Genomic DNA, 24,142 nt, shown 5'->3' on the forward strand with positions numbered 1-24,142 from the left:
TTAATATGATAATCTCTAGGCCCATCCATGTTGCAGCAAATGACATTATTTCATTCTTTTTTATGGCTGAGTAATATTCCATTGTGTATATATACCACCTCTTTATCTAGTCATCTGTTAATGGACATTTAGGTTGTTTCCATATCTTGGCTATTGTAAATAGTATTGCTTATGCTCTTCAATCTTATGAATAGATTAGTGTAACCACAACCACAATCAAGATACAGAAGGGTTCCATCATCACAAAGGATCTCCTTCATGCTGTCCTTTTATAGTCATGCTCTCCCCTACTCTCATCCCAGTGCCGTGGCAACCACTAACCACTTCTCTATCCTTATAGTTTTGTCATTTTGAGAATGTTAGATAAATGGAATCTTTTGAGATCGACTTCTCACTAAAGATGATGCTCTTGAGATTCATCCAGGCTGTTGCATGTGTGGGTAGTTATTCCTTTTTATTATTGAGTAGTATTGCATTGTATGGGTGTAACCAGAGTTTAACTATTCACCCACTGAAGGAGGTTTGGATTGTTTCCAGTTTGGGGCTATTACAAATAAAGCTGATATGACCATTCATGTCCAGGTTTTTGTATGGATGTAAGTTTTCATTTCTTTGGGATATATGCCAAATTTGGGATTGCTAGGTTTTATGGTAACTGCAGCTTTAGTTTTCTAAGAAATTGCTACACTATTTTCCAGAGTGGCTATATCATTTTACACTCCTATCAGGTATGTACACGAGATCCAGTTTTTCTAAATCCTTGCCAGCACTTGGTGTTATCACTGTTTTATACTGTAGCCCTTCTAACAGGTATACAGTGATATCTCATTGTGGTTTTAATTTGCATTTCCTTAAAGGCTAATGATGTCAAACATCTTTTCATATGCTTATTTTCCATCCAGATCTCCTCTTTTGTGAAATGTCTATTCATGTCTCTGGCCCATTTTCTAACTGGCTTGTTTTGTATTTTCAATTTACATAAATGGCATTTTGTCATATTCCTCATTCTGGTTTTTGTTCTTTTATTCCACAGACCCATCCATGCTGCTCTGGGTACATCTTAGCTACTCCTTCTAGCTGCTGCAGGGTACTCCAAGGTGTGTGTCTACCACATTTTATCCATCTACTCCCCAAATAGCCTACAACTCCCCACCTCCATAAAGAACTCTGTGGTGAATGCCTTCATGCCTCTCTACCTTATGGGCCATGTGAGAATCTCTTTGAAATTATTTGAAGGATATGACTTGCTCTGGGTCACAGGATACCCTGTCTACTTACACACTAGCCATGGACCCCTCCCCTCTGCCAACTCGTGGCATTATCCAGCTAATTCTTCCAATCTAAATGATCTAAAGTTATAACATTGTATTTTGGGGGGAGGGGGGTAATTAGATTTATTTATTAATTAACAGAGGCACTGGGGATGGAAACCAGGACCTTGTGCATGCTAAGCACACGCTCTAACACTGAGCTATATACCCCCCCCACAACACTGTATCTTTTAAAATCAAATTTACCGAGGTATAATTTACCTACAGTAATATTCACACATTTTACATGCTCATTTTGATGAATTTTGACAAGTGTATATACTTGTAAACACAACCCAAATCAAGATACAAAACATTCCCATCAACTCAAAGATTTCTGTATGCCCTTTGGCCCAGCCCTCACAACCAGTGGCCTAATTTCTATCACTAGATTTTTCTGCCTTTTCTAGAACGCCATATAAATGGAATCAGAACCATACAGTATGTTCTTGTTTGTGTCTGGCTGATTTCACTAAGTATAATGCCTTTGAGAGGTGTATCAATAGTTCATTCTTTTTTACTGTTGAGTAGTATTTATTATATAAATATCAATTTGTTTCACTTATTGATGGACATTCGGGTTGTTTCCAGTTTGGGAAGTTTGGAGCTACTATGACTAAAACTGCTAAGAGCCATTGTTTTAATTTATATTTCTCTGATTTCTAATGTATCTTAACATCTCCTTCTGTATTTATTAACTTTTAAATTTCTCCTTCTGTAAATCACCTGTTTATATCTTTGCCCATTTCCCCCTCATTTGAGTCTCATCTTTTTCTTACTGACTTGCAGGAGTTCCTAGTATATTCTGAATCTAGATATTAGCCCTTTGTTGGCTTCAGATATCACAAATATATTCTCTCCAGTCTTGTCATTTGTTAACCTTGTCAATGTATCCATCCTTGGGCAGAAACCTTTCATTCTGATTAATCAAACAAATAAAAAAAAAACTTTTTTTTGCCTTTTGGTTTGTGTTTTTGAAATTTTGTTTAAGAAGCTAATTCCTGCCCCAAGGTCACAAAGATATTCTTCAACATTTTACATTATTGACTTCATTGTTTTCTGGACGCATTTAGGTCTTTAATCCATATGGAGTCCACTTTATCATGTTATGATAAGATAGAGGTTCAGTTTTATTTTTTTCCATAAAGGGAACCACTTTTCCCAATACCATGTTCCCAATACCAAGGTCTCAAACTTGAACATGTATCAAATCACCAAAAAGCTTGTTAAAAGTACAGATTGCTGGGCCCTATCCAGCTGATTCGGGTGGGACCCCAACATTTACATATCTAATAAGTTCCCAAGTGATGAGGTGATGCCACTGCTGCGGGTAGAGAGCACAACGGTCATTACTTAAAACCTTTAACCTCATTGAGCTTTTTCTCTGTCTCACTGGCGTCCTCCGTAATACCCTCTACTTCCTGGCTCTCCTCCTCCTGCACCCCTCCCAACCCTTCCCCAGGTCTCCCGGGACCTCAGGCTCCATCCACACATTTGATGATCACATCCCCCTGCCTCTCCTGAACCACACTCTTCCATCCTCCTGTAAATGCCCTGAGGTTGTCCACCCACCTCCTGGCCACACCCCTGTAGTCACTGCAGACTTTGGCACATGGCTCCCCATCTTTCTCTCCACCTAAAGCCCTGTCATTGCCTTGGCTGACTTCAGCATCCACGTGGAAGACACATCCTAAATCTGGTTTCTCAGGTCCCCAGTGACCTTCCGGACTCCACCTAAGCCACCACTCCCATTTATCACCAGTAATTGGCTCTATCACCAAGGTCCTCAGTTCAGACAGCATTCTCTGGCACCATCTCTCTTCCTTCCAGCTTTCTGGCTTAACATAGTCCCTCTGACCTCACCAGCATCTCTTTGGACGTCACCAGCATCTCAACCTTCTTCCGATCCATCCCCATCTCTCCTTCCCCCTTTCTTAGAGTCCACAAGTCCAACAACCTTATTGCCTCAATCCTCTATAAACTCCTTTGCTGCTATATTTTCACTCTCTGGAAAAAGCCATGGGTGAGTTCTGTGATCCACCTTCTTGGTACTTCTTCCTGATCAGCGGCTGGGGAGCGTCACTCAGGAGCGGAAGGTTACACTACAAACGCAGGTCACCAGAAGAACCCTCAACACTGCCTGGCTGTCCTACTCATCTCTGTGCTCACCTCTCTGTACCACTCCCTGTAACAACTCTCTTAAGCTTTCTCCACAAACTTCCAATGCCTCCACTTTACTTCACATGTAAAATAAAAATCATGAGCTGGGGGTCTTCCTTATCTTTTTCCTTTTTGAATTAAAAGAGACCCAGGCTACTTTCATGAAAAGGGTGGTGGTCTTGGGCTAGAGAGCATGCCAAAACCAGGCTACAAACAATGCAGCTATTTTAAGTGTTTCGACAAATTAGTGCTTTTTAACACACTCACACAAATACACTGGTGATAGATACAAATACATTTGGCAATAACATCCGAAGTCTAAATCTGAGGCCCCTCCCGTATGGGGGACCCTCCTGGGCCCCAGTATGCCCCACCACTTCCAACCAATGGCCCGTCCTCTCCTAGCCTTTTTCTACTGCACGAGTGGTTCTCTGCCCTGGCTGCACATCAGGGTCACGTGGGGGAACTGGCTGCACCTGCAGATCATTTAAAGCAGAGCCTCTAGGGGTGAGCCCAGACATGGCTATTTCTTAAACTCCCCAGGTAATTTAGCTTGTAGTGGGGTTGAGAAGCCCGCGCTGTAGGAACGGCCCCTCCTCCGTCTATGCCTCCACTGCAGTCTTCCACTCCCTCCCTCTCTTCTGGTTTCCTCCCAAAAGCTTTTAAGCATGCTCAAGTCCTGTCCACTTAAAAAAAATTACAGTCGACCCTTGAACAACAGAGGGGTTGGCGGTGCTGACCAGAGCAGTCTGTTACTTTACAGTTGGTCCTCCGTATCCATTGTTCTGCATCGGCAGATTCAACCAACTGCAGATCACGGAGTACATATTTACTGAAAAAAAATCGGCATATACATGAAGTCGTGCATTTCAAACCCCTATTGTGGTTCAAGGGCCCGCTGTACATAAACACACACAGAGCCTTTGACTCTAGCATCCCACTGCCTGCTCCTTCCCAACCAGGGCTCTTACCCGGAAGGTTCTCCTCCTGTTTCAAGCTGTACCTAGACCGGTAACTCCTAGTTCAACCCTTAGCACCCCTTCTCAAACTTTAAATACGTACTCAGATCACGTGGGGGATCTGGTTAAAATGCAGAATTAGACTCTGCAGGTGTAGGGTGGGGACTAAGATTCTGCTTGTTAATAAGCTTCCGTGTGATGTGTGCAGATGTGCTCAGTCTTCAAGCAGGAAAGCTTTAGAGCTTTGCTCAAAGGCTCCTCAACAAAGCCTCCTCTGACCTTCAGAAATGAAACCCCCACCATCAGACCCTCTCAGCAGTGCTTGTCCCCTTCCCAGCACTTTACTCTAGTGTTGAGGGGAGGGTGTATCTCAGTGATAGAGCACAGTGCTTAGCATGCACAAGGTCCTGGGTTCAATCCCCAGTACCTCCATTAAATAAGTAAGTAAACCTAATTTCCTCCCCCCTCCAAAAAAAAAGAAAACCCTATAGTTATTTGACTTTTGCACTTACGATTATTTCATCATAGCCTACTCCCTCATAAAATGAGCCTTCCAAGAAGGCATAGGATATTTCTATCTGGATTGTCACAGATGCCTCACACCCTGCCTGAGACACAGTAGGCGCCCTATAAACATTTGTAGGATGTATGAAGGAATACATTGCTCAGTCAGTCCAAGGACCAGTTCCCGCTCCTGCCCTGAAGTTCTGGCCTGCTTTGTTCTTGTCTCCGCCCCTCTCCTCCTTCTCAGCCCTCTGTCTGGTTGCCAAGGCTCCTGCCCCTGAGACCAGGAACTGAGAAAGTGATGCAGGAGATGTCTGGGCTGAAAGTCTCTTTTCTGCCCCCAGGCATGGTTTACCTCCCCCAGACAAGCCAAAGGAAAACAGGCCCAACAAATCTTCCCAGTTCCTTGGAAACTGATCTCTTTTTTTGTTGTTACTGTTAATGGTTCTGTGGAAAGGGTTAAAGCATTTACAGAAAGCGAGGGACCTCCCTCCAGCCTTCCCTGACGACTCTTGAGATGCTCTGCAAAAGGTCAGATATTTCCAGAATCTCAACAGACAGCCTGTGTCTGTTTAAAGGGAAAGACAACAAGTTCCGGGCCCCCAGCCAGCCCTCGTGGGCAATTCTGCAGGCACCCGGCCAGATGCCTGGTGAAAGTGCATGCCCGCTGCCCCCCTCTAGATGGCCGAGGGTAAGCCAGAGCTCCCCAGCCCCAGCCTGGAGTCCCTTCCCCTAGGGAAGGCTGGCATCTGACAAATAGGGCATGCATACCAACTGCTTGGGCCTGTGATGCACTGGGAATGACAGGGGAGGGGCAACTTCCTGTGGACACTGACTCTTTTCAGCTGGAAGGGACTGTGTTCTGACCCTGTCATTTTAGAGATGAGGCTCAAAGAGGGGTGGCTGTGATGGAGTGTAAGAAAATCCTGACCCAGAATCAGGAAACCTTGGTTCAAAATCTAGCTCAGGCACTATGAACTGTGGGGCTTGCGGCACGGTGTGGGGCCTTTCTCTGGGTCTGTATCTATTTGTAAAAAGTTCACACAGATACCTCCCACTCCAGGTAGCTTGCCAAGGTCACGCACAGCACAAACCAAGGTTTCCTGACTCCCAGCCAAGGGCCCAGTCCCCTCTCCAGGGGAGCAGATTATAATTGTTCTATTGATAGATAATAAAAAGTAGCTGAAGACGGAGTTAAATATCCTTGCCTTTTGCTACTTAATCATGTTCTTTGCAGAAAAAGTAGACAATTCTGATAAGCACAAGGAAAAAAAAATCCATATTCCCACCCCCTGGAGTAACTAATTGCTAATATTTTGGTATTTATCTTTTCATAATGTCCAAGCATATATGAGATATATATATATTGTTAGATAAACAAAGGGTTCTATAGTTTGTTCACTCTCCTGTGACTAGACATTTAGGTTTTCAGTTCCTCATTATGAGCCACAAAAATCCATCTGTATTCACTTGTTCTGTTATTTTTCTTAGGCTGAATTCCTCTCTGGGGACTGCTGGATCAAGGGATCTGTGTATTTTTAAGGCTTCTGATAAATGCAGCCGGATTATCCTCTAGAAATGTTGGGATGATTATTATTTCTTAAAATAACATATTTATATATGAAGATGGGTCCTTTAACTAGAAAGACATCCTCTTTTGTTTGTTTTGGGGGGGAGGAGGAGGTAATTAGGTTTACTTATTTATTTGTCTGTTTTTAGAGGAGGACCTTGTGTATGCGAAGCATGCGTTCTATCACTAGAGCTGTACCCTCCCCCTCTAGAAAGCTGTTCTCTTCAACAGCACACTCAGCCTTAAGAAGACAAGGGCTGGGAAGGAGCGAAGCCCAGATCTGCTGAACGGTGTTGGTTGACACAGAGCAGCTGTTTTGCGCCTGACCCACCGCTCCATCTCACCAGGCAGCTACTGTCTGGCCGTTAAGATGCCCCTCTCTCCCAGCCCACAGCACATCTCCCATTGATATAGAGAGAGCTGGTCCAGGTGTTGCCCTAGAAACCTCTGATAGATGGGAAGGGCTTTCTTTCCCCCATATTTCTTTGTACAACCCACCTCCAGCCCTCTAAACAACCACCCTCAAACCTTTTTTATTTCCTGGTTAGACATCCCTACTTTTGTAAGCCACTGTTTATGAAGGGCTTCATTTACACTATCACATTTCATGCTTACATCAGCCCCGTAAACAGGTACAGATGAGAAAGCTCAGTCTTGGGCAGACAAGCATCTTGTCTCAGGGAACCCAGCAGGTAAGTAACCTATTTGAGATTCAGACATAAGTCTGAGTATCAAACCTGTGTTCTATTTTAAAATTACTATAGAACTACTATGTATATCAATGTAAACATAAAGGCCTGGAACGATGCCACCGGCTTGGGGTGGGTGGTAGACATTACCAGGGCTCACCGATATTTCCAGCTGTCTTGTCTTTCTGGGTACATGGGAGGATTATACTTCCATACTGTCTGGAAGTTAGGTGTAGCCATGTGACTTGCTCTGGCCAGTGAAATATGAGGAAAAGTAACAGGTGTCCCTTTTGGAGGAAGCATTCGAGAACCAGCGTGCGGTTCCCATACTTTCTTCCCTTGCAGTGTTGAACCCTGAAGTCTCATGCTGGGAGGGTGGCATCATAAGAGGATAGTGGTGCTACGATGACTAAGGGGCTGACTACAAAGAGCTCAGCCTATGCAAATCACGCTGGGAATTAAAGCACAGACAAGAAATAAATCTCGGTTGTTTTAAGCCAGAGCTGTTTAGAAGTGTTTGTTACCACAGCATAACCAAGCTTATCCTGACTACTCCAAGGCATAATGGGAAGTTTCATGTCAGTCTAAATTTTTCTATAGTTTTTATCTTTTACACTGTGAAGATATCCATTTTTTAAAAATAAGAGTCATAATACACATTCACATACATGGGAGCATAATATACACCCTGCTATGCAACTTTCCTTATTCTTTAACCATTTCCTATATCACTGTGCCCAGGTCTACTTCATCCTTTTTAACCACTGCATAGTAGTCTATTCTCTGAACATAATACAATGTGTTACAACTGACCACTATTGGCTGATATATAGGGTATTTCTGGTTATTCACAAAATACATGCTCTAAGCTATGGCTGGGCAGTTGCAACATTTATGGGAAAGGAAGTACTACTATTTACTTTCCCTTGTTGGTTCATACCTTACAGTCTGTTTACAGCCTGAGCTTGGCACTCAAGAGGGCTGCAAATGGATGAATCGACAGATGAATAAGCCAAGCATGCCCGCACCCTTCCCAGGATATATGGATGAGGAGGTGGGTGAGCGACGGTGCGTGTGCATGCGTGAAGGCTGGGAGCTGGCCCCGGAAGGGCAGGGCAGGGATGCACGTACACAAACCACCTGGGCTGGACTGACCCTGACTCACAGGTTCAGGCAGATAAGTTAACGGCCTGGAAACTCCAGAGCGCTGCATGAGTTCTGACTCATTGACTATCATCCATAAACAAGTCATCTCGCTTCTCGTTTTTCTTTCCACGCCACCACACAATCTTTGGGAAGGGCTGTGACATTCATCCTTAGGAGTCTGAGAAAGATGAGAGCTGTTCAGAGAGGATTATAATCGGTGGCCTCATTCAGAGGAAGATGTCCAATTTGTCCTTATTACGTTTGTAATTTGAATGTCCCCCTAACAGAGGGTCCATGAGCAGCTGACGTAGGTTTTCCCTGCATTGTATTCCCAGAGCAATTTGACTGAAAACATTGGTCATACACATATCAAGCCCTCTTCCTGTTCTTTTATTTCTCTTCAATAGCTTTTTTCAATTCCCTTTAAGATGAAAATGGCTTTTTTTTTCTTCTGATTATAAAGGAAATATATGCTCAGACAATACCAAAACACATAAAAAGAGACTGGAAATCACCCAGGAGGCCATCCCTAGAGAGGCCACTATTGACGTTTTGAAGTACAGCCTTCCAGACCATCTCTACATATGCCTGCATCACCACACTGGCATGTATAAGCCAAGTACCAGTTGGCATAGATTTCTGCTCTCTTTGGGAGGAGCTGCTGTATATTCCATCATATGAGTGCAGCTGGAAGCCTCTCATCTCCTCCCTGTCCCGCTGCAGGATCTAGCAGAAGACCTTGGCAAGACTTACTAAGCTCTCAATGAGCTTAATAAAGGCATCTAAAGGTGGCGTTATGATTTGAACAATTTATGTCTTGAAGAACTTCATCTTCCATGCAGCTGAGAGTGAATTCACATGCAGAAGAGCATGGTGGGAGAAACAGCCTGCTTGGAGTCAGACCAGCTGGTTCTACAGCTGAGTTCTAGAGCTGCCTTTGCCACTTTCCTGGTGGGCAAGTCCTTTCTCCTCTCTGAGCCTCATCTGCAGTTGAATATACGTGAAACTAGGTGTGACATACGACTGTGGGGAGCACTAAGTATTATGTACCACATACTATTTAGAGGCACTGCCGTAATTCCATGGCGGAAGAGCAAGTTAAAAACAGATTTCTCAGCCACGGAAGAGGGCAAGAATTTTAGAGTTTCCCTGGATATGACTTAGGGTTACACATATATCATAGAGACCTAGAAAAACTTGGAGCAGAAAAGAACCTTGGAGATCAGAGTTCTACCCCCTCGTGCAATGATTCGGAATATCTGTCCACCTATAACGTGATCTAATGGAAAAATATGTTTGAAATGTGAATTTTCTCTTTTAAGGCATTCTCATGCCTGGCTTGGAGTCCTGGAAAGAGTTTCCTAAGTCTCAAATTACAGTCCTGGTTCTCCACCTCTGACGCATATGAGCTTAGGCAAGTCCCTTAAGCCTCTGGGCACCTCAATTTTCTCATCTATAAAACGGTGCTTCTCTCTTGCCCTACCTGTCCTACAGGTAGCTGTGATGTGAGGTTTAAACGAGGCACCACATGTGAAAGTGTTTTGGAAATCTAAAGTGTTTTCATACCTGCAAAACTGCCTCACCACAGCTCTGTTCCATTGCCCAGAGCAGAGAGACATGATGGAAACGGACACCAAGACCCTCTTTCAAAAGTGGGTGTGACAGAGGGGAGATCTAGAGAGACCCCCTGAGCGCCAGGGACTGTAGAGCTGGGGAGGCAGTAGACAGAAAGGCAGACAAGGCCCTTTCCCCGCAGAGCTTAGATTCCGGTGGAGAAGCAGACAATAAAAAGGGGGACAAATAAAAACGAGGAAGCTTCAGAGAGAGGTGAGGGCCCTGAGTGAAATGAAACAGGATGAGGTTGATAGAGGGGGATGAGGCAGGGGCTAGTTTAGGAGGTGACCAAAGAAGGCTTCCCTGAGGAGGTGACACCTGAGAACTAAGACCTGAGTGACAAGGACAGCCAAGCAAAGACCTGGAGCACAAAGTGTTCCCATTCAAGGGACTTCAAGAAGCTGGTGGCTTGGAGCTGCAGTGGGAGAGGGCGGGCAGGGAGGAGGGCCAGGGCTAGTGGTGGGTTTGAAGGGGAGGCGAGCAGGACATGATCTAGTTTGTCCTGTACTAAGATCACCCTCCATTGGGTTGGAAGTTCCATCTCCTACAGGCTGTGGTGGGTGCCCCAAGGAATTTTTAGGGATTTCAAGGGCTTTATCCAGGAACCAGTCCAATCTCCTGAAGCTACATACTAGAACTGAGAGGCAGAGAAAGCCTGCTTGACTAGGGGGCTTTGCTGCTTCCTTCCTGGGCTGGCATTCAAGTCCAAGTCTCTGGTCCTGACCCCTGAGCCCCAGCCTGTCCCCCCAGGGTCACGCCACCAATGGAGGATAGGAGAGGGTTCACTAAAGCCACAGAGCTGGAGGAAGGGCACAGTGCCCCAAGGCTTCCTGCTTCAGCCAGTGATCTCCCAGGGCTGGGCTCCAGAAAGGAAGTGCATTGCCCAGCTGGCCAGGGGCAGGGGGGAGGGGTTGCCAGGAGCCCAGCCAGCCAGGAGCAACCTGATCGAGCAGGAAACAGGCCTGCAGCCAGACAAAGCATCAACCCAGCACCTGGAGCCTTTGTTCCCTTTATTCCCGATGCAAACTTTCCCAGGCACCTGCAGCTGGGCCTCAGGAGCACCTGGGCCAGAAAGGGGCTCCCACGGGATCTGGTGTTTCTGCAACAGGGAGCGGCCTGACTTGTGACCCAGAGGGAGGTCTCATGGTTTAATAACAACAACAACAATAGTGTCCGCTCACGGTACTCTTACTACCCTAAGAAGCATTTTATTTAACCCTCACAACAAGCCCAGGAGGCATGTCCTTTTATCACTCCCATAGCACAGATTAAAAAATGGAGGCACACAGAGATAAAGTGACCTGTGCAAGGTCACACCATATAAGGAAGTGAAAACAGTATGGGCTTTGGAACCATTGCATCCCAGCCCTAACTACCTCTCTGACCTTAGGCAAGGTGTTCACATTTTTCTAAGCTTGTCATCTTATTCTGATCTCAGAGGACTGCAGTGCAGATTAAATTATTTGAGATACGCAAAGCCTCTGGCGCATGGCTCCTTATCCAGGCATGTCTTGCTGTCCTCCTCCCCGCTTCCCATAGCCCTGTGACTTTGGGCATGTTACCATTGCCGGGCCTCTGTTTCCTCATCAAAGAAATGGGTACAATAACAGTACCCAATAGGGCTGTTGAGAGCCTGAAGCTCTTCCGAGAGGAATGCCTCATCTTTTGAAATGGCCACACTCCTGACCCCATCCAAGGAAGAGGCCATTTTAGAAAATTGCCATCTTTGCTTTCTACCAAAATACACAAAGAAACACAAACAGAAAAACCAGTCTTAGAGCCATTCCCCATTTGAGACAAAAAGCCAGTGTTACTCACACTGCTGGGCTTAGAAGATTTTCTCAGAAGGAAAACCGGAAGCGACAGCTCAAGTCATAACACAGCTACCAGTATTCTCTCTAGTTCCACACCCTGAGACAGGTGACCCCACCTACAGCCGCCACGACAAAATGGGCAGTTGTAGGTTCATGCCAAATGCAGGCAAGTTCCACCAGGGATTTCAGCTAAAAACAAAACAAAACACTAAACTCCTTTTCCTATAAATTAGTATTTATCAAGTTCTTGTTATCAGCCAAGGCATTATGTGCATGCATGATCCTTGTTCCCAATAACGGGGAGTATACATGAAAACACGAGCACCATCACTGTTGTAAATATACATCAGGGTGGTGGTCACAGCTCTTCCCAATGGCTGTGTCTGTTTCTCTCATCCATCTTTTGGGGATCAGCTTCTTCACTAGTCCAGCTCAGCTATTCATGTAAGGGCTGCCAATCACCCTACATCACTGCCCCTGGTCACAGTGATATATCCAAGATAAGGTTATGTGATCCAGAAAAACCAAGCCTATTAGAGCTTTTACCAGGATTTCAAAGTTGGAGCTGGAGAGGAAAATCCTATTCCTTTTGGATTGCTGAGCTTGAAGGGTGTAAAATCCAGACCAGCTAACAGCCGTTTTCTGAGGGGAGAAGGCCTGTTTGCAAAAGCTGGGGATGAAGACATGACAGAGAGAAGCCATGATGAGTAGCAGGGTTTCCTGACACTATAATCCCAGATTCCTGTCGTCCCTAAGGCTGGCTTAGCCCTTCCTGCCCATCCTCTGGTGGTGTGTTTCAATGAGCCAATAAATTCCTTCCTCTCCCTCATGAGTTAAGAGCCCTGCCTAATCCAACCCACAAGCATTGGGTGGTAATAAACACAACAGTTCAGTAGGAGAGATGTCACAAGCAGGACTTGATGATTTGCCAGGTGAAAGTTTTAGACAATCTGGGCTGTGAAGTCATAAACAAATAAGATTACTTGATTCATTCAAATCAACAGACATTGGTTGAGCCCCAGCTTGTGCCAGGTACAGTATTAGGCACTCAGGATATGACAGCAAACGGGGCAGACTAGGTACTTTTCCTCACTTTGGAGTCATCAGAAGGGACTTCCTAGAGCAGGTGAAGTTTGAGGAAGTCAACGAGGGAGGGTAAAATCTGGCCAGGAAGAAAGTGACAGAGAGCAAAGCATGACTAAAGTTATGGAGGCATAAGACCGCTGCCTGTGAAGGACCCTGTCTTGTATCTTCATAGTGCCTGGCTCCGGTGGGCACTCCATAGTGCTTAGTGCGTGGTACGAGTAAGTGAATGAATAAATGAGTGAAGTAAAGTACAAATCATTTGAGGGAAGGGCAGGTCACTCGGCTTGGCTGGAGACGAGCTACTTTTAGGGAAGGTAATACCAAGGAAGGGAGATGAAGCCAGACCGCAGAGGACCTCGCTGAAAAGTGTGGACTCTGCCTGGGACACACCACACAATTCCAATTCCGGCCAGGCTGGGAGGAGCTGGCCGGGGACAAAGTGGATCCCACAGGCCCCATGTGGGCCTCATCTCTGTTGTGGTTGCCACACCCACGCTCTCTCAGCCTCGCCAGCCTGGCTCTGCCCAGCGCCCTAACCAGCACCACAGCCACCGGAGGTCATGCCCCAGACACCACCGCCCTCCTGACTCCTGGGTGAAGCTGCCAGCGCAGCACTCCTGCCCAGTCTGTAATTTAAACATGACCTCCTCCCAGACAGACCGCTCGTGGCCTTCTGCACCCCAAACATACCCGTTGCGGGAGCTGCCCAAATAGGAGAAGAGGTCTGCTGTCCATCGAGCCCCTAGACCTGGGCTACAGGGAAAGGGTTGAAATCCCTGCTGGGCTGAGCCTGGGCACAGCGGGAGCCGCCATGGTCAGCTCCTTAACCCAGGACTAGGGAGGCCACTCCCCCTCGTGGCCAGGAGCCACCTAGCATCCTGGTCTTCCCTGACAATTTGTGCCTTTAATTTTGGAGGAAGGTGTGGGTTTAAAAGGAAATACATTTCTGAAAAGCTGAGAACTCGAATCACGTTAAGTTAGACAGTTTGATATCTCAAGTAAATTCATAGTGAAGACTGCTGGAAAAACCTGTTTTAGATTTTCCAAAGCCAAAGCAAATGTTTTCCAACTCTTCATTTCTTTTATATGTATCTGCAAAGGCAGGAGGATGTGATGTCTGAAAATGGTTGTTTTACATATTTGCCAGCTCTATGAAGAATCTTCCCAGGTTAATACGTTCCGTGAGGTTATGGAACACGCCTCTCACTTCTTTTGTGATTCAAATAGCTCAGTCGGGGAAAATGGGTGTCTCGTCTGTAAAATGAGTTGTGAGAGCTCCTCTCTTCACATTCCTCAGCTTTGAAAACTCAGCTTTTCACCTACATAGTGTTTGTTTACCTTGGGGGCAAACCTCTGAGCACTGGTGATGTTAACTTATTTACAAGCATTTTTGTCTACGTTACGTAATGCCCTGTATTAGGTGCTCATTGTTTTTGCGCGGTGCTGGTGTTTGTGGAGGAGGAAGATGGAGATTAAAAAAAAACAAACAAACAAAGTAGAAGACAGATCCTGATCTCAGGGGCCTGTATCCACCTTAGAAACAATATACACGCATGACACAACCTGCAAACCATCACAAATTAACAGCAGGGTATAAACTAAACATGCATGTGCTGAGAGCAGTAATCAGAGTGGGTGGAGGGCTGATGACAGGACACTTGCTGGAAATATGATATGAGAGGAGCCTGGAAGAGTGCCAAGCCCACAGACTGAGGCCTCCTGGGGCTGGAGAGATGTCAAGGAGGAGGTCGGCATCTATACACATTTGGAGGTATAACCATTATGCCCCCAAGGCCTGGTGGCCCACCTGGCAGCTTGTCTCACTGTCCACACTTGTCAAAGACCCCACACTCCTTCCCACCCTCCTGCTCCTGCCATTGGGCTGCCACATGATCAAATGTGAACCACTACCAGGGAGACCTGGCCCACCTGTATATCTCTTACGGCCTCTAGCAGACCTAAGGCTGTACTTGGGGGCATCAGGGTACCCCTTGCCAGTACAATCTCGGTGGTGTTCTACTGATTATGCCTTGGTCCTGCCTCCATCTTAGAAGGGAGCAAACCAAGTTCTTTGGATCCCCAGAGCCATGAAGTCTCCCAGCCCCAGAGGGCAGGTGTTCTCCCTCTCATTGCAGAGAACACTTGGGCAGAACAGATAGATGCAGGCCTACACATGGATGGGGCTGTCGTACAGGTGGGAGCCATGTACTCTGTCCGTGAACAGCCTGGAAGTGTGTTTTGGTCATTGGGTTCACTATAGAGGTCATGGGTTATGAAATACGATGTAGCTGGAGGGCATGTGCCAACTGTTTAAACATCTCAGATCAGGAAGTTCATTAGTGAGGAATGTTGAGAGCAAGGATTGAGGGATTCCACCAGGACTTTCCATCCTACCTTAGCAGTTTTTCAAAAGACAAAGAGAATGCCAATTTGTTCATTCACATTGGAGTATACAATTGCCACACAGTTTGGAACTCCTCAGGAACCAGAAAGTTGCTCAGCCAGTAAGAAACTCAACTAAAGACAATCAGATGAACCAAGCAGCTAAAGACACAGGGTCAAGAAGACCTAAGGCAGTCATCTCACCGCCCCAAGTTCCCACTTTTAGGACCATCTCTCCCTTTGGATTCCACCAGGTCTCTCTTTCTTTTTTTCTTTTTTTTTTTTTTGCAGGGTGGGGGAGGAGGTAATCAGGTTTATTTATTTATTTACTTTAATGGAGGTACTGGGGATTGAACCCAGGACCTCATGCATGCTACGCACTGTGCCCTACCACTGAGCTATACCCTCCCACTCCTTCCATCAAGTCTTTTAACTGCTGGGGACACAGCCCCTTCTTGTGACCACAAGGATTGAATATTACCCTAGGCAGCTGCCCACCCACTGCTTTTGGAACAACTCGTGGCCCATTCTCTGGGAGGGATTCTGCTGTCGGCAATGATCTCAGCATTTGGACCTGTACCTGTTAGGATTTGACTAGTCCCTGGTTGACCTCATTAGACTCTGAGATCTGGCTTCTAGACAGAATGACTTTGCTCCTGGGCTCAGGGTGGGGGGCAGGGCATCATTTGAGATATTTTTGGTTCTGGGTAACAGAAACCCTACTCAAGCTGGCTTAATCAGTGAGGACATTTATGGTGTCACTTAATGGGAAGTCCCATGGGAGAGTGGGCTCCAGGTAAGTTGATATGGCATCTCCATGAGGACATAAAGACCCCAGTTCATGTGTTCCTTTGTTCAGTCTTTCTCTGCCACAGGAGACTGTGCCATTTTGCCCTTCACACATGAGAGTGCCTGCTTCCTCGCAGTCTTACCAACAACATATTGGCAAACATTTGGATTTTTGCCAATCTGATAGGTGAAAAGTGGTGTAACAGCGTCATTTCCATTTTAATTGTTCTCATGTTGAATGAAGTTGAGCATTTTTTCATATGCTTAAGGGCTACTTGCTTTTCCTTTTCTGTGACCTTTGTCTTCACCTACTCTGCTTAATTTCCATTTGGGTTGTTGACCTTGGATGCAGGTTTTTTTTTTCCAGCTCTCTGCTCTGGCCTTTTCAGTGCTGCTTCCTGCTCAGGCTGGAACCAAGATGGCAGCAGCAGTTCCAGACCTGAGATGTTCAGAAATTAGGCGGGTCACTTTCTGTTTAGAGCTAACTCAGTGCCAGTTCCCAACTCGCTTCTCCCTTTTCTGTTTCTTCTTTAGACAAGAAGAGCTAAAAACTCACTTTCCCAGGTTGCTTTGCAGTGAGGAGTGGCCATGTGACACAGTTCTGCCCAATGAGATGAAAGCGGGAGAGTGCTGGGGAATTTCTGAGAAAACTTTGGTTAGAAAAGGGACAAGTGCCACTAGCATGGCCCCTTTCTTCCTGCTTTAACATGGACAGAATGACTGGAGTGGCAGCCTTCTTGACACCAAAAACCAAAGACAATCACAGAGATGTTGATCTTGATATTATTTGAGGCACCAACCCAATGCCAGGAACCACCTACCTTCAGACTTTGTACTGAGCTCATCAGATAGCTTCACTCTTAAACTGTTATTTGTCAGGATGTGGCCAGAGGGATGTGCTCTGTTATTTGCTGATGAAAACGTTCCTAATTGGTAGACTATGGCTTCCTCTCAGTGGGGAGAAGACTTCCCAGAAGTCACTCTTTCCCTTTACCTGGACTTCTCCTCAGGATATTGGTCAGATTGGGTCACATGCCCTTTCCTGAACCAAGGGGAATAGGATTCCTCTTAAGTTAGTGGGGTCACTCCTGAGGTGTGGGTCAACTTTCCCTGAGGCATATGGATCCAAGGAAGAGAGGTGGGAACTTGAGGTGGGGAGGATTGCTGCACTTTTAAGAAGAAAGAAGTGAGAAGTTGCTGGGGAGGCAGCCAGGAGGGTCTCCTCAGTGAGTGAGAGAGTGGCCTCACCTCAGGTTTGTGCCTGGGGGGCGACTTGTGCCTCACCTGCAGAGGCCAGCTGCCCAATTGCGCTGCCCTGGGACACTGCTGGGCTCCACCTGTGTGCAGAGGTTTGCACCCTATCCCACCTGTCAGGCCACAAGGTCCTTTAGACCATGAAGGGACAGTACATGAGCTGTATAGACCTCTCTCAATGAGGTCAAAGAAATAGTTGTATTTCCTTAGAACAAAAACAAACTTTCCTCTATAAATGAGTAGATTCTAGTACTGGTAATAGGTTATACTAGTTTATAAACTCCACGAGGGCAGGGGTCTGTATCTTTCTTGTTTTCTGCTGCATCCCTAATCCCTAGTAATTGAGAAAACATGCTGGGCAGGACAGAGATTTTCTTTTATCTTTTTTTTGGTGGGGAGGAAATTAGGTTTGTTTATTTATTTTTGGAGGAGGTTTGTAGGGATTGAACCCGGGACCTTGTATATGCTAGGCATGTGCTCTACCACTTGAGCCATACCCTCCCCACTGAAAGCTTTTTGATACAGACCTTGACATCAATCCACTGATCTGGGGTTATGATAATTTAATCTGCTACCATCTGACCGACTTATACTGGTATCTGCTCCAGACTCTCCCTCTCCACAAAAGATGACAACCAGAAGTCTATTTGGAGACCCGCCGGATCCAGGCTATCCACATCTAGCATTTCGAGCTGAGGGTGGGGTGGAGCTGGGGCTGATGAACCCATTCTGGCTCCCAGGAATCATTGCTTCCTTTTCTGGGGCTTCTCAAATCGCCCCTCTGTTTCTGCTCAGCGCTCTGGCTTAATGTTCAAAGTCTCCACTTTCTTCCCTTTCAAAATCAGAAATGGCCATTTGACCCTCTCCAGACTTCCAGCTCATTTTCTGTTGTAATATTTCAAAGACTGCAGGCAGTGACTCAGCATCCCATTTCCCGGTGGTGGGGATATAATTAGCCCAGGCCAAAGGACCTTATTTCAAGTAGCCAGGAGCTCATTTACAAACTCTCCAATTCATCTTGGACTAGCTAAGAACTACTTCCTCCCTGGCGATGCTCATTCATGCACACACTTCTCCTCCAGGTCTGAAAGGCAAAGGCCCCGTTGCCTGATGGGTTCCCACCCCTCAGCCTCCCTCCCCCGGCGTCTAGCAGCAGACCTGCTCTTTCTTCTGTCTCCTGGCTCTGGACAGAACTAAAAGTCCCTTTTCACTGTCCTCCCTGGTGGTATTCTATTACAGCTGTTTATTTCCTCCACTATAAAAAGTAATATAAACTCATTTAAGAACATGTAGAAAATCCAACTTAGTAGGAAGATGGAAGTAAGGAAAAATGACTGCCCCATTACCTAAACTCAAGCACAGTCAACATTACAGCGCCTTAAGGAAGCCATCGTTATATTCCTTCTTTTTACAATTTCCTTTTAAATCTGAGCTCTAGTGATTGGCATTTTGTACACCCTCCAACAAAACAATTCTAGAATCATTGTAAATGTGCACAGAGATTTAATCCACAGCGCCCCTCACAGGGATGTTTTCTCCAGGAATACATGGACTGTAGGGCATGGCACGACCAGGGATGCGTGGACAAGGATGTTCCTGGAAGCAGCTCGTACAAGCAAAAAAAGCTTCGAGATGTGGCCTCTGTTACTACAGTCGTGTTCTTTATGGGGGAGCGGGTAGAAGCGAAGACAGCGGGGTAGGATTTCACTTTTACTTTACATACGTCACAAAAAAACTAAGAAAAAGAATGACCTTTGCAGAGATTCTTACCTTAGTTTCTTCATTTTTATTTTCTATGTTGAATATGTTACTTTTGTAATCACAAAAATGTAACTTATGTGTTATAGGCTGAATTATGTCCCTTAAATTCACATGTTAAAGTCCTAACCCCCAGTACCTCACAATGTGACTGTATGTATGTATGTATGTATGTATGTATGTATGTATGTATGTATTTTCATTCAACAAACATTTATTATTTTGCGGACCTGGCTCCTTGCCCGACTCAGGGGATACAAATGGGGACAGACAGGGGCACGGCCAGTACAGTTCACACTGTAGAGGACAGCGACCCTCTCTTGTCTTCCATCCTCACCTCCACCTGGCAAGGCAGTTGAATGGGAGCGGTGCCACGCAGGTGACTGGAGGGAAGGTGTGCTCATTTCTGAACTAGGGACCGTGGAGCCACAGGAGGACAAGGCGGCACGTGAAAATGGAGATGCCCAGCAGTGAGACGGAAGGCTCTGGAACTGCAGAAAGAATTCTGGGCTTAAAACGAGATGTAAGTGGCAGGGGCTCACGGGTAAGCAATTCAGAAATTGTGGGGGGAAGAGCCTCGTGCGCTCTGGCTGTGAGAAACGGCCATCCTTTTAGAGAAGAGTTTGTGTTGCTTCTGGTCCAGGCTGGGCACAAATTCAGGCCAAGAGGCATGGCCAGAAAAAGCACAGGTGAGTAGAAAGCTCAGAAGATGTACCTGACATGAAAGCAGACAAGCTAAGAGAGATGTTAGTTTGGAATCGAGGGGCTCCCTGGCCAACGGCCCTAAGATTCAGTGGGGGTGCCCTCTCAGATGAAAGCAGTCCTAGTTTAGACAAAGATACTGAAAGGGAAAAAAGGCAAGTTACCCGTCATTCCTCAAATAAACTTACATCTTTACCCTGAAGACAGATTCATAAACCATCCTCCAAATCACACTTTTATTCCCTTAAGTGATGAGGACACCAAGGAGAGGACTGTCATGTGCGGGCGACCAGTAGCCCCAGTGCATGGACGCGATGTCTCCCCATTGTAAAGGGGCATCTTGTAACTTTCACTTTTCTACTCCTCTGTCCAGAGTGTGACTGTATTTTGAAAAAGGACCTTTAAAGAGCTCATTAGGGTGGGCCCTAATCCAATATGAATGGTGCCCTTATAAGAAGAGATTAGGACACAGACACTCATAGAGGGAAGACCATGTAGAGACACAGGGAGAAGTCAGCCATCTGCAAGCTGAGAAGACTCAGAAGGAACCAACCCTACCAACACCTTGACCTTGGACTTCTAGACTCCAGAACCCTAAGAAAATACATTTGTATTGTTTAAGCCCCCTGGTCTCTGGTGCTTTGTGACGGCAGCCCTAGCAAATGAATCCACTATGTCATTAAAAAGAGAGAGAAGACAATCAACGCCACAAGCTCCTGGCATTTCAAATTTTCACACTGAAAGTTATTGCTGGTCATGAGAAACGCACTGGTTCAGGAAGTAATTTGTAACTTTTTTTTTTTTAATGTGGCTAGAAATTGAGCCTCAGCCTGTGGGGCAGGGATCAAGCAGGATCCAGCAAAGGTGAGGCCTCCCTACTAAAGCTGCCCCCAGCCACCTACACGCACTAAAGAGCATTCATAGAGCCCTAAAGTTCTCTGTGTGATAGATGGTCCTGAATAGAAAACCTGACCCTGGGGTGGGAAAGAGAGACGGAGGAATCAGGAGAAAGGTGATTCTTGGCCAGTAAAAGTCTTCAAAAAAGCAGACAGTGCAATGTCCAGTCTGGTGGCTGCTCGAGCCAAACATGTACTCCAGGTGTGGTTCTGACCCTCTCATGGGTCGCAGACCCCTTTGGAAATTGAATGAAAATAAGCAACCTCTCCCCAGAAACATGCAGACACATAATTTAGGAGGTTTGTGTCCTTTCCCTCCAATATTCATGCACCCTACTTTAAAACCTCTGCTCTAGTTAAAAACACAGAAAGGCAATTTATAGCACTGTGTTAGTCCAGCTCCCATTGGCACAAAAACTACCCACTGAGTGAGATAAAACCAGGCTGAAGGGTAAAAGGGTAGTCAGATGTAAACTGGGAGGAAGCCAGGACCTGCACAAACATTTCCACGAAGCAGGAGGCAAAGCTCCATGTGGCTCCAATATGACTCCCCTGAGAGCAGGGCTGAATGGAGGACCTGAAGAAGGATCTTTTTTGCATAGGAGAGGTGGTCCCGGCCAACTCCGTAGCCAAAGATGTTTCCTCTTGAGCGGAAGCTCACTAGAGGGCAGGACGATGGGTGGCTCCAAGTGTTGGATGCAGATGAAACTAGCCAACATGACAAGAAGGTGAAATTATGAACATACAAGGAAGTGGCCGAGTGCAGGGATTCTTCCAGGCACCAGGACAGGTGAGGCTTTGCTGAGATCACTGAGCTCCCTCCTACACTCCTTGAATGCCAGACAATAAAGTAATGGAGAATAAAAACTTTTTGCTTGTAAACTGGATTATTGGCAAAATGAATTTACAAGAATGTTCACTGCAGGGCTATTTATATTAGTGAAAAATTGCCCCAAAATGGGCTCTGCTGAAATCAATTATGGTACATTGTTTGCTAGACTATTAGGCAGCCGTCTAAAATACTGGTGTAGAGAATGGTGCAGACAGCTTTTTCCCTCCCACTTTGAGTCTTGGGGGTCATTTTTCCTTTGAACTTTGCCAAGCGGACTCAACCTGGAGGGTGGGATGCAAGTAGCCACGCCCTTTCCTTTCTTGGTGCTCACTGCACTATGAGATGATGTGGCCCAAGCTTTCCCCCCACATAAATCAGATCCCACTGGGACCACCTAGAGGGTCAGATCTGTAAGCCTCTTTTATCCTCAGCTGCCCCTCAGCAAAGCAGGGGGAATAATAGCAGGCTGCCTTTTTCTTTAAGTCCTAAGGTGGAATGAGACACAGAAAGGTGACAGCAGCAGCCCAGATCCCCGACCCACCCTTGCTGAGCCTGGTGGTACAGATCCTGGCTTAGCCACCTTCCTTGTGGGTGGCCATGGGCAAAGTGCTTACCCCTTCTGTAAAAATGAGAATAGCAAAGCACGAGGATGGGGACTAAATGCATTAACGTATCTAAAGAGCTTATACTGAGAATTAATGCATCCAAACTACTCTGTCCACTAGAGTAGCCACCAGCCACCAGCAGCCATTGAGCACTTGAAGTATGGCTCCTTCAAACTGAGATGTGCTGTAAGTGTAACTTCACATGGGATGGGGAAGACTCAAGAAAAGAGAATGTAAAGCATTTCACAAATAGTTTTTTCTATTGATTATATGTTGAAATGATAACATGTTGCATCTCCTGGGTTAAATAGAATACATTTTACAATTAATTTCACTTTTTAAAAAACCTTTGAAGACACGGAGAAGTTACTAATTTCCACTTGGAGATCTCCCAGGTATACATTAGGTATACGTGTCAATAAACATCTGCTTGTATTTTTAAACAATAAATAAAGTAAAACACAGCTACTAGAATATTTTAAATTACATATGTGGCTGGCATTGTCTGGTTATTAGACAGCTGGCTTAGAACAATGCCTGCCTGGCATGTAGCAGGAATAATTGTAGCTACTATCCAGCGTTTAGTGCCTGGCACTTGATAAGTGCTTATTAAGTGGTAGTTTTTGTTCTGAAGACTTCTCACAGGCCTCTCTTGCCTCTGTTTTGGAGATCTATGCCTGGAAGGCATTGTCTGTGTGCTGGCCAGGCTTTTTATGTTTACCCACGGTGAGAGCTCCTGGTCTTTACTTTAATCTTCCCCACCCCCCAAGACCTCTCCGGGGACATCTACACACAGATATACACACACATATCCCAGGATTTCCATGCAGGTGTGGACTTTCTCAATGCCCAGTCCTCCATCACTTCCAGACTTTCCCAGGTTCTGGTCCCCAAGCACCTCTGTATCCTATGCTAAGTTCACCGGGCCTGGGCTTGGTGATTCCTCTTGGCCACCATCACTCTCTGCTTTTCCTCAGGCCCTGCACCTCTGAGGCTTGATCTGTGATGCTCAGACAGATGGAACGTAACAGCAGGGGCTGTTAGCAGGCTGCCAAAAGGCTGCCCAGGGGAGCCTTTACTCTGACAAACTTCCTCCTGGGGTCCCCGGGTCTACCCTCAGCCTGGCAGCTGGTGGAGAGAAGATGGAGTCTCAGCTGTGCATTTGGGCGACTCCATTTCTCATGAGACCAAGGTATATGCCAGACGCCACGTTTTCCATGCATTTAGCTGGGTGAGAAAAGTTTTTGTTTAGGAAAATATCTCGATCAACCTCTTTGGTTGAGGAAGGGAAGGTGCCAGGGACATGAGGACTAAACACCTTTATGGGGGTCGTTAATAGGAACTTGGGGGAAAGGGATCCCCAGAAAAGAGAAGATGGAGGAGAAGGTCAGGAAAATGAAGAGGGGCTGGAACAAATTGGCAGGAGCCTCAGCCTGGGAGGTAGGTATACAGTGATAAATTCCCAGCGGCAGGGACAAAGTAGCAGCGGCAAAGGTAAAATACACATAACATAAAATTTACCATCTTAACCATTTCTAGGTGTACAGTTCAGTGGCATTAAGTACATTCTCCTTGTTGTGTAATCATCACCACCATCCATCTTCAGAATTCTTTTCATCTTCCCAAACTAAAACCCAGTGCCCATTAAATCTCTTCATTTCCCTGGCCCCAGGCAACCACCATTTTACTTTGTCTCTTTGCATTTGACTCCTCTGGGTACCTCATATAAGTGGAAACACACTATATTTGTCCTTTAGTGTCTGGCTTATTTCACTTAGCATAACGCCCTCAAGGTTAATCCACGATATAGCATGTGTCAGAATTTTCTTCCTTTTTAAGGCTGAGTAACATTCTACTGTATTTTTAACCACATTTTGTTTATCCATTCCTCCACTAGTAGACACTTGGGTTGCTTCCATTTTTTGGCTATTGTGATGAGTGCTGCTATGAATATGGGCATACGAGTATCTCTTTGAAATCTTGCTTTCAATTCTTCCAGGTATCCACCCAGAAGTGGAATTGCTGGGTTATACGGTAATTCTATTTTTAATTTTTGAGAAATTGCCATACTA

The 24,142-nt window shown here is 45.8% G+C and overlaps 1 protein-coding gene across 1 annotated transcript in view; it reads right to left on the reverse strand.

The window, feature by feature from the left end:
- Positions 1–13,559, reverse strand: part of SEMA4B (semaphorin 4B) — a 51,118-nt gene extending 37,559 nt beyond the window's left edge. Inside the window, exon 1 of the mRNA XM_032469421.1 lies at positions 13,543–13,559. The gene's annotated coding sequence lies outside the window, so the exon portion shown is untranslated. The remainder of the gene's footprint in view (positions 1–13,542) is intronic.
- Positions 13,560–24,142: the final 10,583 nt, after the last annotated feature.

Source organism: Camelus ferus, chromosome 27 (genome assembly GCF_009834535.1).
Source record: "Camelus ferus isolate YT-003-E chromosome 27, BCGSAC_Cfer_1.0, whole genome shotgun sequence".
Lineage (NCBI taxonomy): Eukaryota > Metazoa > Chordata > Mammalia > Artiodactyla > Camelidae > Camelus > Camelus ferus.